This window comes from Glossina fuscipes, unplaced genomic scaffold (assembly GCF_014805625.2).
Source record: "Glossina fuscipes isolate IAEA_lab_2018 unplaced genomic scaffold, Yale_Gfus_2 0, whole genome shotgun sequence".
NCBI lineage: Eukaryota > Metazoa > Arthropoda > Insecta > Diptera > Glossinidae > Glossina > Glossina fuscipes.
The window spans coordinates 3,893,256-3,907,828 of NW_023998414.1; the positions used below are offsets into that span (position 1 = coordinate 3,893,256).

At 32.1% G+C, this 14,573-nt stretch overlaps 1 protein-coding gene across 1 annotated transcript in view; it reads left to right on the plus strand.

The window, feature by feature from the left end:
• The first annotated feature begins 208 nt into the window (after positions 1-208).
• The window catches only part of LOC119639498, a 153,914-nt gene continuing 139,549 nt past the window's right edge, over positions 209-14,573 (plus strand). The window contains exon 1 of the mRNA XM_038036911.1: positions 209-247. The gene's annotated coding sequence lies outside the window, so the exon portion shown is untranslated. The remainder of the gene's footprint in view (positions 248-14,573) is intronic.

The following is a 14,573-nucleotide window of genomic DNA, read 5'->3' on the forward strand; positions in this document are numbered from 1 at the left end:
ACAAGGATAAATATATAAATTATGAATATAATTAATGTCATTATTTAAAATAATTAAATAATTAACCAAAACAATTTATTTTGCAGTAAACAGTAATAATATATTTTCTAAATTTTCAATCAAATAAATGTTTCTTAAAAATTATTGGACTTTGGAACGACTTAAAATATTTTTTTGTGTAAAAAATTGAAAAAAGAAATCAATTTATTTATATCGAGTTACGCATCGTTTGCAATCTAACAAACAGGTAATACATTTAATTGTTTTTGCTTTGTTTTTATTTATTACTAAAGTAAATATATGCATTTATATAAGCGTCGTAAACTACTTGAGTTGAAATGTTTTCAAAGCCTTCTAACCATTCATCTAAATATTTCTGCGTTTTTTAGTTGAATGCATGTTTAGTAAATAAGTAAATCAGCATAAAAATTATTGTTCATCTAAAAATTTCTTATCTCTTAATCTCCCAGAAAGCAACACTATAACAAACAATCCAGCATACAGACGTATGAGTAACATGTAGTTATAAAAGTTACGTAGTGCTGAGTTCTCTTCAAAACCACAAATAATGAATGCAGCATTTAGGCGTATGAGTGATGTAAATTTTTTTTTATATCATTTCCTTTGTTCTGCATTAATATTAAATTTAATTAAATATATGTTAGTTAGTTTTTAATTAAATAAAACGACTGATTATACATGTGTTAGATTATCTGTTTTATTATTAAATACTTTCGTTATTTTTTATTACGATTATATGACTTTTCGTGGGTGTTAGTAAATTAAAAAAAAAAAAGCCAAAAACCAATTTAAAAAATAAAGTAAAAGATTTCCTTGCATATTTGAAGTTGAAGTGATTCGCTTATTTCGTTTTTGACTTATCTATCATTAATTAAAGAAATAACCTGATCGAGAAGTATTAGGAAGCAAAACAGAGAGAAGTAAACCTTTCACATTCATTGTGTCGGATATTTTAGATTTCATAGATATTTAGATTTCATTTCACGTTCAGACGTTCACTGCATAAAAACGTTCTTAATTGGTTTGTCTCTATGTGTGCCTTTCCGTCTATGTGACGTCTACGCTATATATGCCATAAGACATAATGTATTTACAATAGTCATTTTTATAATTTGGGACTGGGAATTAATTCCGATTTTTTCGTCAGGTGTTTGTAAAGCTTTTCATCACTTTTTCACTTCAAAAAGGCATTTATTGAGAAAAATTTGTACAATGTATATTAATCAAAATAGTTTTCATCGTCGTCTATAATATTTCGCAATATTTTTGGCAACATGGCGATATTATGTCGAAAGAAGTTATATTGATTTGGCAGCGATCGATCCAGCCATCCATTTTCTCACTTCTTCAATTTTGTGGATCCGCGGGCCAGCCAAGCCATGCTGCACCGATCTAAAGAAGCGATTTTTAGGAGGCACCAGGTCTTGTGAGTACGCTGAGTGTGGCAGAACTTCCAAATTCAAAACCATCGGATTCAACTATTATGTACTCTGTCATTTCTTATTTCTTTATCATTGTCGCCTATAGAAGTGGCTGATGAAAATTTTTGCAAATAACTGATAATATATATATATATGTATATATATATATATATATATATATATATATATATACATATATATAGATTATTATAGTTAATTTATTTAAAATGTTCGACTGTAAGATGGACCAAAAACACTCTCACCTTTACAATATACATTACAGATATTTCGAATAAAGTTCTGCAAAGCTGCGAATACAATCTCAAGAGAATGAAACGAAATGAAACACACACATAAGAAAACTTTCTTGTAGAGTCGTGTTGAGAAATCATCGTTAGAGCTTTGAACTGACTGCTGGTAAACTTAATATATCATATTGTTTGGTCGATCACGAAGACTTGTGTCAAGAGTTTTAAATAAAACAAATAATGAATGATAATTAATTTTATCCAATTAATGGCTCTCTCTTCTCACGAAACAAAACATTACAATTAAGGAAACATATGTGTATGTATACATTGTCGAAAAAAGCGAATGAATGAGGTAAGTGAGAATTACCCAAAAAGAACTTGTTGTTGCAACGCGTGAGTAGGCACACATTGCAGTAAGACTATATATAGAACAGCGTACGTTACAGCAGGGTCTTGGCTTGGTTAATTTTTTAAATTTTCTGACTTGAGCGTACATTTAAACAACATTCTTGGAATACAATGAAATAAATTTCATATTTCACTGGAATCAAAAAACACCGCGTGACTTCTTCTCGTTTAATCAGAGACAGTTCTTTTAGAACACAATACTTTAGAAGGTTTTATCTGCATATATACATACGTACATTGCACGATATATGTATGGATGATTGCAAAAGATAACATAACAAAAGACCTAAGGTCCCTTATAAAGCTGAAGCCAATTTGATGAAATTATTTCAAGCAATCGGACAGTACTAGACTTTTTCGTTTACGAGCCAAAGTACATGCCCACAATTCGTACTTGTAATTTGAGATTTTCATGTTGGCGAATTCAACTTTCATTTTCAATAAAAATATTTCAAAAAATATATAATTTTTCTCATCTACATTGTTCATAAAGTACTAAAAATTACATTTCGTTTCCATATAAAGGTCTGCTGCTTCATGATGATAATTCTTATATCAGGTGGGTTTAAAAAAAATAAATCTATTTGGTGCAACAGTTATTTTAGGCCGATATACACAAAATATAAAAAATCCGATATTTCTGCTCTATAAAATGCTACTGTTCGAGGGGGTTATATATATAATTGATTCATTTGATCGAAAATTTTCACAACAGTTAAGTATACCTTAATACGATTACTGTGCGATTTTTGTTGACAATTTCTTCAAATTGCAAATTTTCTTCATGTAAGGGGTTTTTTTTTTCAAAGAAGGGTCGTAAAAATGCTCCTAAGCAATTGATTTTCATTAGCGATTGTCCTTCAGTTAAGAACACGTCAATGTACATAATTTCGTCAAAATATCTCAATGGAAAACAAAAATACACGGATAGATGTCTAGAAGGAAGACGGACAGACAATTGATTCAGAATAATTTTGACGTCTGATCGTCATTATACCGTAATTAATTTATTTTAAATTCTTCTGGATAGATTCTTCTGCATAGAGCATAGTCCTCAATAAGAAAAATCAATCGTAAGTTTGATTCCAGGGTTCATTATAATGAAAACGATCGATGTCACTTCATACAATGAGAAGCAGCTGCGTCTTATACCGATGCTTTATGCGCGCGAAACGAGCCCTACGCTGATGGCCATCAAAAACTTTGACACTGTTTGTTCATTTCGTTTGCTCATACGATGACTCAATTTCAAGCGTATTCTGTATAACATATTTTGACCATAAAAAATACAAAATACATAACAAAAAAAAAAAAAAAAAATAAGAAAACAGTGTACACCATACAAAGATGATAAAATGTTTTCTTGGATTTAGAAACTTTTTTTTGTGTTTAGTTCTTACTCGTTTTTCTCGCAATTTTTTCTATTTCATTTGCAATTTATTGTTATTGCTTGCGTTTACATCAACGTTATGACATATTAAGAGCTTTTACGTGTTGAGCAATATTTTCAAAACATATATATGAAATGTGTAAAGAGTTTTAAAAACAACATTTTCTTGTAAACAAAGTGACCTTCGAAAGCATTCGAATAATCTAGACCTGTAGTACAAATTTGCATCTGCAAAATATAGATTTTTTTAAATTCCATGTCCTTTTTATTGAAAAACAAATTGCATAGTATATATATATATATATAGAGTAAAGTGTATGCTTCTCGAACTGACTTTTATTTTGTTTCTCCGCTTATTTATTATTAGGCTGCACATTCATTTGTCTACAGGCTTCTATTGCTTCTTTAATTAACGGTATGCGTAGCAAATTCTCTCACTTTCGAATTTCAAGTGCCGATCAACGTTAATTTACTTTACATTTCTGCTTATTTAATTTTTTGACCGGTTTGGTCGGTCTTTTGGCAGCCTCCCCTTTTTTTTTTTTTTTTTTCATTTCCTAATCATCTAAACGAAAGTAAGCTAAGATCAGGGGGAGCTATGAAAATATTAATGTGTTCGATTTTTATATTATATTTAATGATTAAGTTGAAAGCGCTCGCTTGTTTTTGAAATAAATCGCAATACCAGGAAAATCATGTTAAGAAAATTATTTTTGTTCTCGATTAAACAGCTACTTTGATAGACGCTAATCGCCACGGAATACGGAAACGTTACGCGATAATCACTTCAATCAATCGACTATTCTGGAATATGGTATAAATTGCTTCTGTAGTTCCGTTGGAAATTAGAATTTATTTTGGGAAAGGAAAAAAGACAGATAAACCTCCTTTCAATTTCAGTTTCAATTTGAATTCGCTATAGGAAACGATTGAATGACCTGTCGTACTCTAATCACAATGCAGCTCTAAGAAGCTAAATTAAAAATTACTTTATCTTTGGTGAAAGAATTTTTGGGAATTTAAAGTAACTCTATAGCATAGATAACGTAATCTTCACCCTAATCCGTGCACATGTTTCCATGAACGAGTAATGAATGACCTTCAAATTCTTCTCATCCAGAGTCATGGGAGTACTTAAATGTTATCATTTGTCTCTTTATAAATGAAATTTGCTCATTTTTGCGAAAATGAGCAAATGAGCAATGTGCACCTAATGAGCGGTGCATACATTTTCGTCGCTTTTAGTTAAAAGCAGTAATGTTTGCTACCTTAACTCAACTCCTACGCCGGTGGATGTGTGGCCAAGCACTTCATTTAAGCTTGCAATAGTGCACTTACTTAAGCATCGGATACTACGGCGCGATATGTTTGGTGCTACCACGCTCTGTAACGCTAAACTCTGTACGAATAGCTTGCGTTGCAGTTTGCATTGGACGTTAGCTTGCGATTTACGTTGAATACCTATTTAGCTAAATGATTTTCGCTACTATTGCACATACGTCAACTGAATTATAAACTAAGACAATTGGACATTTATTGGATCATTTGATTCTACAACGAACATTAACTTGTCCTTTTTTTGATGGGAGATTTCTTTCCATTATTAACCTCAATTTCTACATCTACATGTGTAATGGTAATAAAATTTTTCTCTTTTTATTGGCATGTAGTCGACTAACGTGATATTATTTCTGAAGCGAAATATATTGCTTCTCACTGCTCGCTGTTGGCGCATCTCTTCTTTCCCGTCGACAGCATTTTCAATAAACTTAAAGTCGTAAAGTAATTACTAAATGTGATTTTGTGGCTACTGTTCTGCAGTTGAATGCACACACGTTTAACGAATTTTTGTCCTAAATTTCGTTGCTGCTTGTATGTGGGGGGATAGTTATTACTGGCGTCCTGCATATCCAAAAGATTTGAGTTTAGTATTTAGTTCAGTAATGATGTATGTACCGGTGCTATTCTTCCAGGAGAGAGAACTAGTCGATCATTAATTGTCACAGTCGGTCTAGGGGGGATAGTCTTGCAAGTGGTAGTGTTTTGTTGGTCGAAATGCCGCAAACTTATCACGTTCTCTGCACTTCTCTTCGAATCGGAGGTGGTGGCGCAATATTGCAAATCTATTCTTGGATATGCGCGATCTACATAATGGTTAACGGCACTTCTTGATGTTGTATGTGCACAATGCAACGTAGCAATGTGCTGTTAGATTGCGAGCCTAACATTGTAACAAGATTCGTTAGAAGGACGAAAAGCAGTCATTTTGACACCGTGACTAACTGCAAATGTGCAAAACTGCACACTTTCTCTTTACTGCACTATATACATACATAGACTTTCTCGGTGAAAACATATATATATTATATATATATATATATATATATATTTTTTAGATAAAGTGTCTTGATTACTAAATTGCAAGTGGCTTTAATAGCTATGTATTAAGAGGAGATGAAATAAAAGCCAAATGTTGGGGGTAAAAAATTGCTCCTCGCTTTTTTTTTTTTTTTTAGTTTGTGGATCAACATCTAAGATTAACTGAGACGGTAATTTAATTTTTACAAGTTGCCAAAATTCGTTAGAAAAATAATTGAAAAAAATTAAACTGAAGCAAGTAAGCACATTATAGTCGGGCAAAGCCGACCATCAATACCCTACATCACATTGTCTAACACAATTCTTATTTTTATTATAGAACATAAAAATTATATCTTGCTTCTCTATAATGTCATATTTTTAATGGGCGTATTTATGGGAAAGTGGATTCAAAACGCAACGTAATGTAAATGCGAGTAAATACGAGTTTAATCCTTGAACAAGGTAGGATCCAGAAATAGGCGGAGATGGTCCAAAGTTTGTATGAAATTACTATTATGATATAATTTGCATCGTGAAAAATTGAAATATTATACCTTTTTTCAGTTTTCGTAATATGAGAGGGGGTTCAAAAATCGCCGCTGCCGGTGCAAAGTTTTCATAGCAATATTTTGTAAATTGCAATTTTTTGCAATGTGGAGGGATCCTAACCATTTTCAATAGCGTTCGTTTTTGGGTCAAAACACGTGACTGTACTAAATTTCATGAAAATATCTGAAGAATTGCGAGCTGTAGCTTGAACAAAAGTGTACATGGACAGACATCGGCTTAGATCAATTCAGATTATGATTCTGAATCGATCGTTATAGTAAAGGCTGCCCTATACGCCCGCACTAACTTAATATACCCTGTAGGGTGTGTAGGGTATAAATATATACGAAATAGTCAATGTATACTTCTTCTCTTTCAGAATCTCGACTTGGATCAATTTCATGCCCTCTAACATATATGTGATACGGTGAAGTTGTTTAAAAAACATCTTTAGTTCCCCGTGTCCACATGTACGTGAGCGTTTGCGTACGCTTCAACAAGTTATGTGTTTATTTTAGTTGTTTGTTTTCCCATACTCAAGTTTTCTAATTACATTATGAACGAATGCCAAAAGCAATTTTTGAATATTTTTTTCATAATCGCTTTTCTGCATAACGCAAAACTTATTATATTTCCCTTTCGCTATGAAATCTTTTAGGCAATATACATATAAATATTATATATATATATATATATATATATATATATATACATATATGTATAATTGTTATGTATATAACAAGTGTTTATGAAAAGTTTTAATTTTATTATGTTAAGTTATGAAAGAGAGTTTTTTGTTTTTGCCTTTTTAAACAAATATTTTCATATTTTTAAGGTTTTTATAAATCTGTTTGTTTTCATATGAAAATGGAAGACAAAAGAAGAAGAACCGCCTGCGATATTCAAACTCTGTCTTTTGCCTTTACGATTACTTTCGGAATACATTTAAACATCCTGTTGATAAAAGTAATTGATTTTTTTTCGTATAATAAAATTACAGAATATTATTAAATGTGTTACGAAAAATGAATTCACATAATTCAAAATTTAATGCAGTTAGTTGATATATTAAGTCGTCATTCTGGACGAATTCTACTAAAAAATACTATCGTGCGCTGATACAAACGAAGTACTGTGATGTGTTTACACAAAGTACAATAAACTCAGCGCATTTACTATCTACTTTTTCACCACTTTTATGACCCGCTCAACAATGTATCACATTTCGACTGCCTGCATATAATTGTATTATATTTGCGGCAATGTTATGCGAAAACTCATTGATGGATGAAAATGACAAAAGTAGCGAATTAACAATTATTTTTACTCAAATTTAGATTTTTATAAATGTTTTTTTGTACAACATACACGCGAACACGTAGCTCTCTGCTTTACTATAGCAATAATACTAATTGAAAATTGATTCAAAAGTATAAAACATCATTTACACTACAAGAACTAAATGGTTAAAGTGCTCACGACTTTGTATGCGTATATCTTTCTAACTAGGCACTATTACTAACGATCGGGTCAGCAATAGAGTTCTAGTTCGGGAAACTTTCTCAACAAAAAAAATATACAAACTGTCATTTACTATAAGAATTAAATGGTTAAAGTGCTCACGACTTTGTTTGCGCATATCTTTCTTGCTAGGCACTGCTGCTGACGACCGCGGAGATCTAGTCGCCTCGACGCTCGTATAAGTACGGCAGTATGATTTGTTTGTTGTGTTGACTCCTAATTAGTCGAAGGCGGATACTACAAAGAGATACGAAAGAGATGCGGAATAATTCCATTACAATATTCAAAACTAGACTTTGATAATATAAGAAGGCTTAGAAGACAGTTCGCATGGTACGGGTATCAAAAAAAAAAAAAAAGTCGCTTTTACGTAGGTAGTTATACAGTTCGTAGGTAGTTGTACAGCATTCAAAAGGGCCAAGGCCTTCCAGTTGTTCCAACTCTATTAAAATATTTCGAAATTACGACCTCCTAGGTTGTGATCAAATATTAAGTGTAGAGAGACGGACAGTTCTGCTGAAATCGATTTCGAAAATGACAATGATCTGTCTTGTAGAAGGAATTTATTTTAATTGAACATTTAAATGGAAATTTAATTTTTAAAATTTATGTAAGAATAATTTGGTAACGTCAAGACGGGCAGGAAGTAGCGGACAGACGGACGAGCTGCCAGGAATAAACACTCTATGCAATCTCTGATTTGTGTGTTTATAAGTGTTACCTCTACATTCAGGAACACAATTCGATCGTGATTATTCCCTTTTCACGTAACATAGCCGTGCTTACATATAAAGTAAGCCGATGCGTAGAAAAATTTTGCATTTCGCTGCGCGCTAGACAAGCTATGAAATGTTTAGAAAACGTCTTATTTATTATAATAATTTTTTTTTTTTTAATTTCGTGACCATATCACTTGTCCGAATACTCTTCTGCATTCTCTTTTTTTGAATATTTAGATCTAGAGCCTACCGCCTTTGCTGCATCTGTCAAAGATATGGTCGCATAACTCGTGATGCAAATTCGCAGCTAGCATTGAGAATCTCATTTCAAACTTTTAATTTCTTGATCAAAACACCAGCGCGTTCCCGATCACTCCTAGCACTATAGGTATTCTAGGGTTCAAGTGTCAAATGTCTGGTAAAGGCCTAGCATATGGGTACATACCCACTTTTCTCACCTCTTTTTAATCGTCACCCTGCTACGCACATAGCAGGAAGTCCCTGAGTGATTGGTCACATTAAACAAAATAAAAAAAGGTAATCTCTACACTAACATATTCCGGTTTGGAAGAGCTTTTAAATTAAGTTAAACCCCAGTTAATTTCTTAACTGGAGAATACATAAAAGAACGTATACTTATGTGTCTTACTCTTTGGCTATTTTCTTATCTGTCCGATGCATATATATTTTTATTATCTAGACAAGTCGTATCGCTTTTAGAGAGAATTAATTATGTTGCATCAATTATTAAATAATATCATGCAATAAATTGAGTTAAACTATCAAATGTTTCTCAACTATGGTACACAATTATGTTGCACAAATTATTAAATATCATGCAATAAATTGATTTAACTATCAAATGTTTTTGAACTGGTAAGCATATATACATTACATATATAGTTGTAGATTATCGCGTTTTTAGATGCTCATTTTTAATTAAAGTGAATTGTGAACTTCTTATATGCCGTGATAGGAAGTGAGTACATGAGTACATAAACAAGGAAAAAGAGTAAAGGCAGCGGTGAAAGCAAAAATAATTTTCACTAAAATGTGTGTAGCAATAAAAGCAAAAAAGTTTGAAATAAAGATTTTTCAATTTGAAATTTGCTTTCAAACATCGAAGTGTACGATGATTTTTGTCATAATGATAATGATGATTAGAATGATGATTCTATGTCAGGCAACAGCATTGATTTCTGCATAGTTTTAAGTTTCCTGTTATATTAGAAATTTTTTTTTTTTTATGCTCTCCAAGTTATTATATCTCTTTCTGATTGACTGCACGATTTGCAGTCTATTATTGAAAAATCCTAGTGGCAAGGAAATTATTGCGTAATAACTTGAAATGTTGTGCTACATAAGCTTTAATTTGGTTGAAGTGACAGTCGTATATTCGTAATAGCCTAAATAGATAGGAATCTATACAATTTCTTTGCAAAGTTAAAATGGTCTATGATATTCTTCAATCAACAATTATAATTTTGAGATTTTGCACGATTTTCATATCCGTTGCACATAACAACATTTCACTTATAGCCACATATATAAAGAAATTCAACAATTATTATTGAACAAAACTATCATCATCAATACGATTGATATTTTCAAATTAATTAATTAAATGCCTTTGAAATATATTAACAGCACTGGCCAAATTATGTAGACAAAAATATAGCCACGGATATGCTCGTTCTGCGAGGAGCAGACCCTTCACTTATTGGATTCTTGTTCATGCTTTCATCATTGCATAAAATGCGACTCTGTCATCTTTCGAAACCTTCCCTCGAATCCCTTGGTTTCGAATATGCTAAATTTTCGAAAACCATCTAGGCTTTTAAAGCATATTTAAATTTTTGAGTCTACACATCTCTTTATACTTATACATTCATGTAAAATCGTTTGCATTATTAATATTTAAATTATAAGTGGCTCAAAAGCCTGGTAGCTACAGCGTGAAGGGATAAAGCTTCATAATCATCGCAAGGATTGCTTTTACATTTAGCCTAAACACAGGGATTCGAACCGTTTATTAAATTATTATACTTAAACTTATTGTAAGCCTTATAAGTTCGTTTTTCGTCTATTCATTCCTCTTATAATGAGCTTTTTAATTCAGTTTATATAGGCAAACGCATGTTTAATGATTGCAATCTTTACAAACGATGAGTAATGGGCACACCAAGTCAGTTAAGCATTTAATCTAATATCATGATAATTTTATCGCATTTGTTTTTTTTTTTTATTTCCTTTTTTTGCTAAAAATATCCTACGGTTTGTTATAAACTTTTTTATTTGATCATTCATTTTTATGTTTTTGTTTATAGTTGCTATAGTAAACTTTATATATGAGCGAAGAACAAAAGACGGGTCGAGATAAAAATCATTAAATGTCAATTTGAAATCAATGACATGAATTGTATTGTAGCAAAAAACAAAACAAAAAAAAAAAAAAACAAAAAAAAAAGAGAAAAACAAAGAAATAACGCCATTGACATCAAATAAATCGATAGAGATATACCGGGCTTTTTCGGTGAGAAGCACGTAGATGTCAGCCAGAAAGGAATGAATTTTTTTTTTTTTTTGTTTATATAATAATATGATTTTTTTTTTTTGTTTATGTGAGTTATTCGCTTATTTGGCATAAGTTACTAAGCCCTAGACTTTTGTGCATATACATGTCTAAAAATTTCGTTATTGAAACGCCAATAACAACGAATGAGTAATAATGCATGAATTATTATTAAGAGTAATGTAAATCCATTTTTTCTAAAAATCGTAATATTTACGACCTTCATTTGCAAATTATAGTGCACGTAGTGTGGATACTGTATTCGAGGATATATATATATATACACTGTAAAGTTTATTTACCCCCATATTATATTTTTTGTAAAATTTATTATCGTTTTATGGAATTTTTGGACAATGCCACCGACCCCTAGGCTATAAAACAATTTAATAAAATTCTTTTTAGCGACAATAGCGAACTTAAGGCCAAATCAAGATCAACAGGATGTGCCTGTCAAATACTCTTCGTTCATATTGATCATTACGTTTTTTGTAGCGCCATTCAGCGATGCAATAGTGTTAGTTAGCCAAGAATCCCACAAAAGTACCGATTGGAAAAATAAGGATAACATGAAATGTGTGACAACTCCTCAAACTTTATATACCTTAGAGTGGATTGCCTCTGTAAGAAGTAAAATTAACAACACTTGCTCTTTTCTCGACTGATATTTTGGCCTCTGGTAATATCTTTTCCTTTTAAAAGAACAGGATCTCTTAAGCGATTTACTTAATTTAGGAGACGTTTTGGCCGAATGTATCTCCGATGTAGAGTTTGTGTCAACATAAAATGTCTTTTGTGCCTAATATAGCACAGCGGAGGTATTCGTAGACGTTAGAAGTTATCTTGCGCTTGTCCACACTTTCCCTATACTTTTTAACAATTTTCATATCGTCTACTAAACGCCACACCCCCTTCTTGATCGATATAAATACAATCGAAGTAAATATGTGAATTAGTAAAATAAACAAATATTAAAGCACTTATTGCATTTTGCTTTTACGTTCTATTTGTGTTCTATCTTGCTTAATACGCCGTTTGACAATCGTCCACTTTTCTAATCTGACACGTGTTTCTTACGTTACAAGTAAGGAATTAATTTGACTTTTATGTCAATGTTGTTGGGGATTTTTCTTTTTTATCTTCCTACTGACAACTTTATTCCCATAATTTGCCAAATGGAATAAAAAGAGGGGAAAGCGAGTTTTCACAGAGACGCCACGCTTGCAATCATAGAGAGGCATTAAAAGATTTAGTGAATTATAAGAGATTGTCTAAAAAGTGTTTAGCTTTTAATGGCCAAAATAAATGTACTGTTATGTTGCTGTACTGTTCCAGTGAAGTAACTCGAACTTAACTTTTGAACTTTCGTGAAAGTGGCTTATCGAAATTTAAAGAGTTCCTCGCAATTTCCGATGAATTATAACGTGCTGCCGCAGACGAGTGTCATATACAACAAATCTTGCAATTAGTAAGCTCCAGCTCTTTCTTTTGCATATGAATCTAATTAGGAACACGAGACAATGCGGTTATATCGCGCTGGCTGGACACAACAACTCTTCAATTCTTTCGTTCCTGTAGTGAGTGTAGCTTTCTTGGCGCCGTCAAAAATGCAAATCTTCGCCATGCCTCGATTGTACTATTATTCGTGTCTTGTTGATGTTGGTTATCTTATTGGGATTGCATTTTTATCAAACGCCTAGAGAAGTCTGCAGAGTTCAGTTACTCTTCAATTACGCTTTTATAAGAAGAACAGATAGCATTAGCGATTTAAGAAAGTATTTTAAAATTGTGACGTGTGTAACGATTTTGCCAAAATTAAATATAATTTTTATAATGCGTTTCTTTATTTCTATGCATAAAAATTGAGATACTTTTGGCATATCAGGCATGATCCGATGACGGTGAAGCCTATGCCCTGGCATTTGGAATACGAAGGCCATTATCCAAGTCAAAGGCTTGATGCTTTTGCTTCAGCGTTAGTAATGAATAGGATTTACTTGCAAGCATGCTTCCTGCAAAGTCTATTATATCGTACCGCGTTGTTGTTTGTACATTTGTGTTACTTTGTTAATTTTGTATATTTAAAGTAAATAGTTAAAAACGGATCCAGGCAATGGGTATTTAAAATTTATTTTAGCGTGAAAACAATTTTCTTCGTCTTCTTCTTCTTCTTCTTCTTCTCTTATTTACATATAAATTCATAGAATTTAATCTTCAGCTGATTGTTTGGCGGAATTCGATTAAATTTAATTTGTTTGTTACAACATTAAGGATGACGAGAGGTAATCGTGATGAGAATTTATGTAATTATTTGTGTTACGCTTACCAAAAAAAAAAAAAAAAAATGATATTAATCTTACTGACTGGAAGATACAATTAATTAAAATACATGGTGTACAACCTCGGGTAAACGTCATGTTTTCTTCGCTTATCTATTAAATATGGGTAAGAAGCTCCGCTATATTTTTGGCAATTTAAGACATTCATTCATTCGTGGACATTTCATTTAGCGGATTAAAATTAGATTTTATTATTACTTCGTCTGCATGCATGTTATGCATGTAACAACTCTTCAAAGTAAGGCGCTATACGAAAAGTGCTCGAAAAAGTGGTTCGATTCGAATCATCATTTTTAGTAGTGTTCATTTGGCCAAAATGTTTGAAACGGCGAGAAGCTAGCTTGCAGCTTCAGAGACCCCACAAAGTATATATACTCTTGATCAGCACAAAATTGTAAATCGAATCAAGCATGTCCGTTTCTCTATCTATCTAATGTCTGTTGTAAATATTCTCCCGGCCGCAAAACGCAGAGATCGACTTCAAATTGGCAAAATTTGGCGGAAGAACACCTCTGCAGTCCCACATAAACTGAGAACACCTTTGTTTTTCATAAGGAATAAAAAAATGGTTTTTTATTCAAGAGGCTTGACAATCCTTGAGGTTTATAAATTTCGGGTATAGGGCATTACTGCCTTTCCATGTTCTATGCTATGCCTTGTTTTTGTTTTATGTGCTATACCTTTGTTGTAACCAACAAACATATTCCAACATTTTTGTATACATAATCAGAAAAAAATAGTTGACCTACTCAGTGAGGAAGAATTTAAATAGTTTTAAATAGTTTCGATTTACGAATTTATTTAATTTAAGTAAAAATGTACATAGAAATCATTAAAAAACCTCTAATGCTTTTGCTAACGAATTGAGGCAGTTTTCCATTTTAAGGTGGTGATGGGAACGTAGAGTATATCGATATGTTCGGCCAGTCTGCACTCAAGAAGACATATTGACTGAGACGGAAAATGGCAAAACTCACACACACACACACACACACACACACACACACACACACACACACAC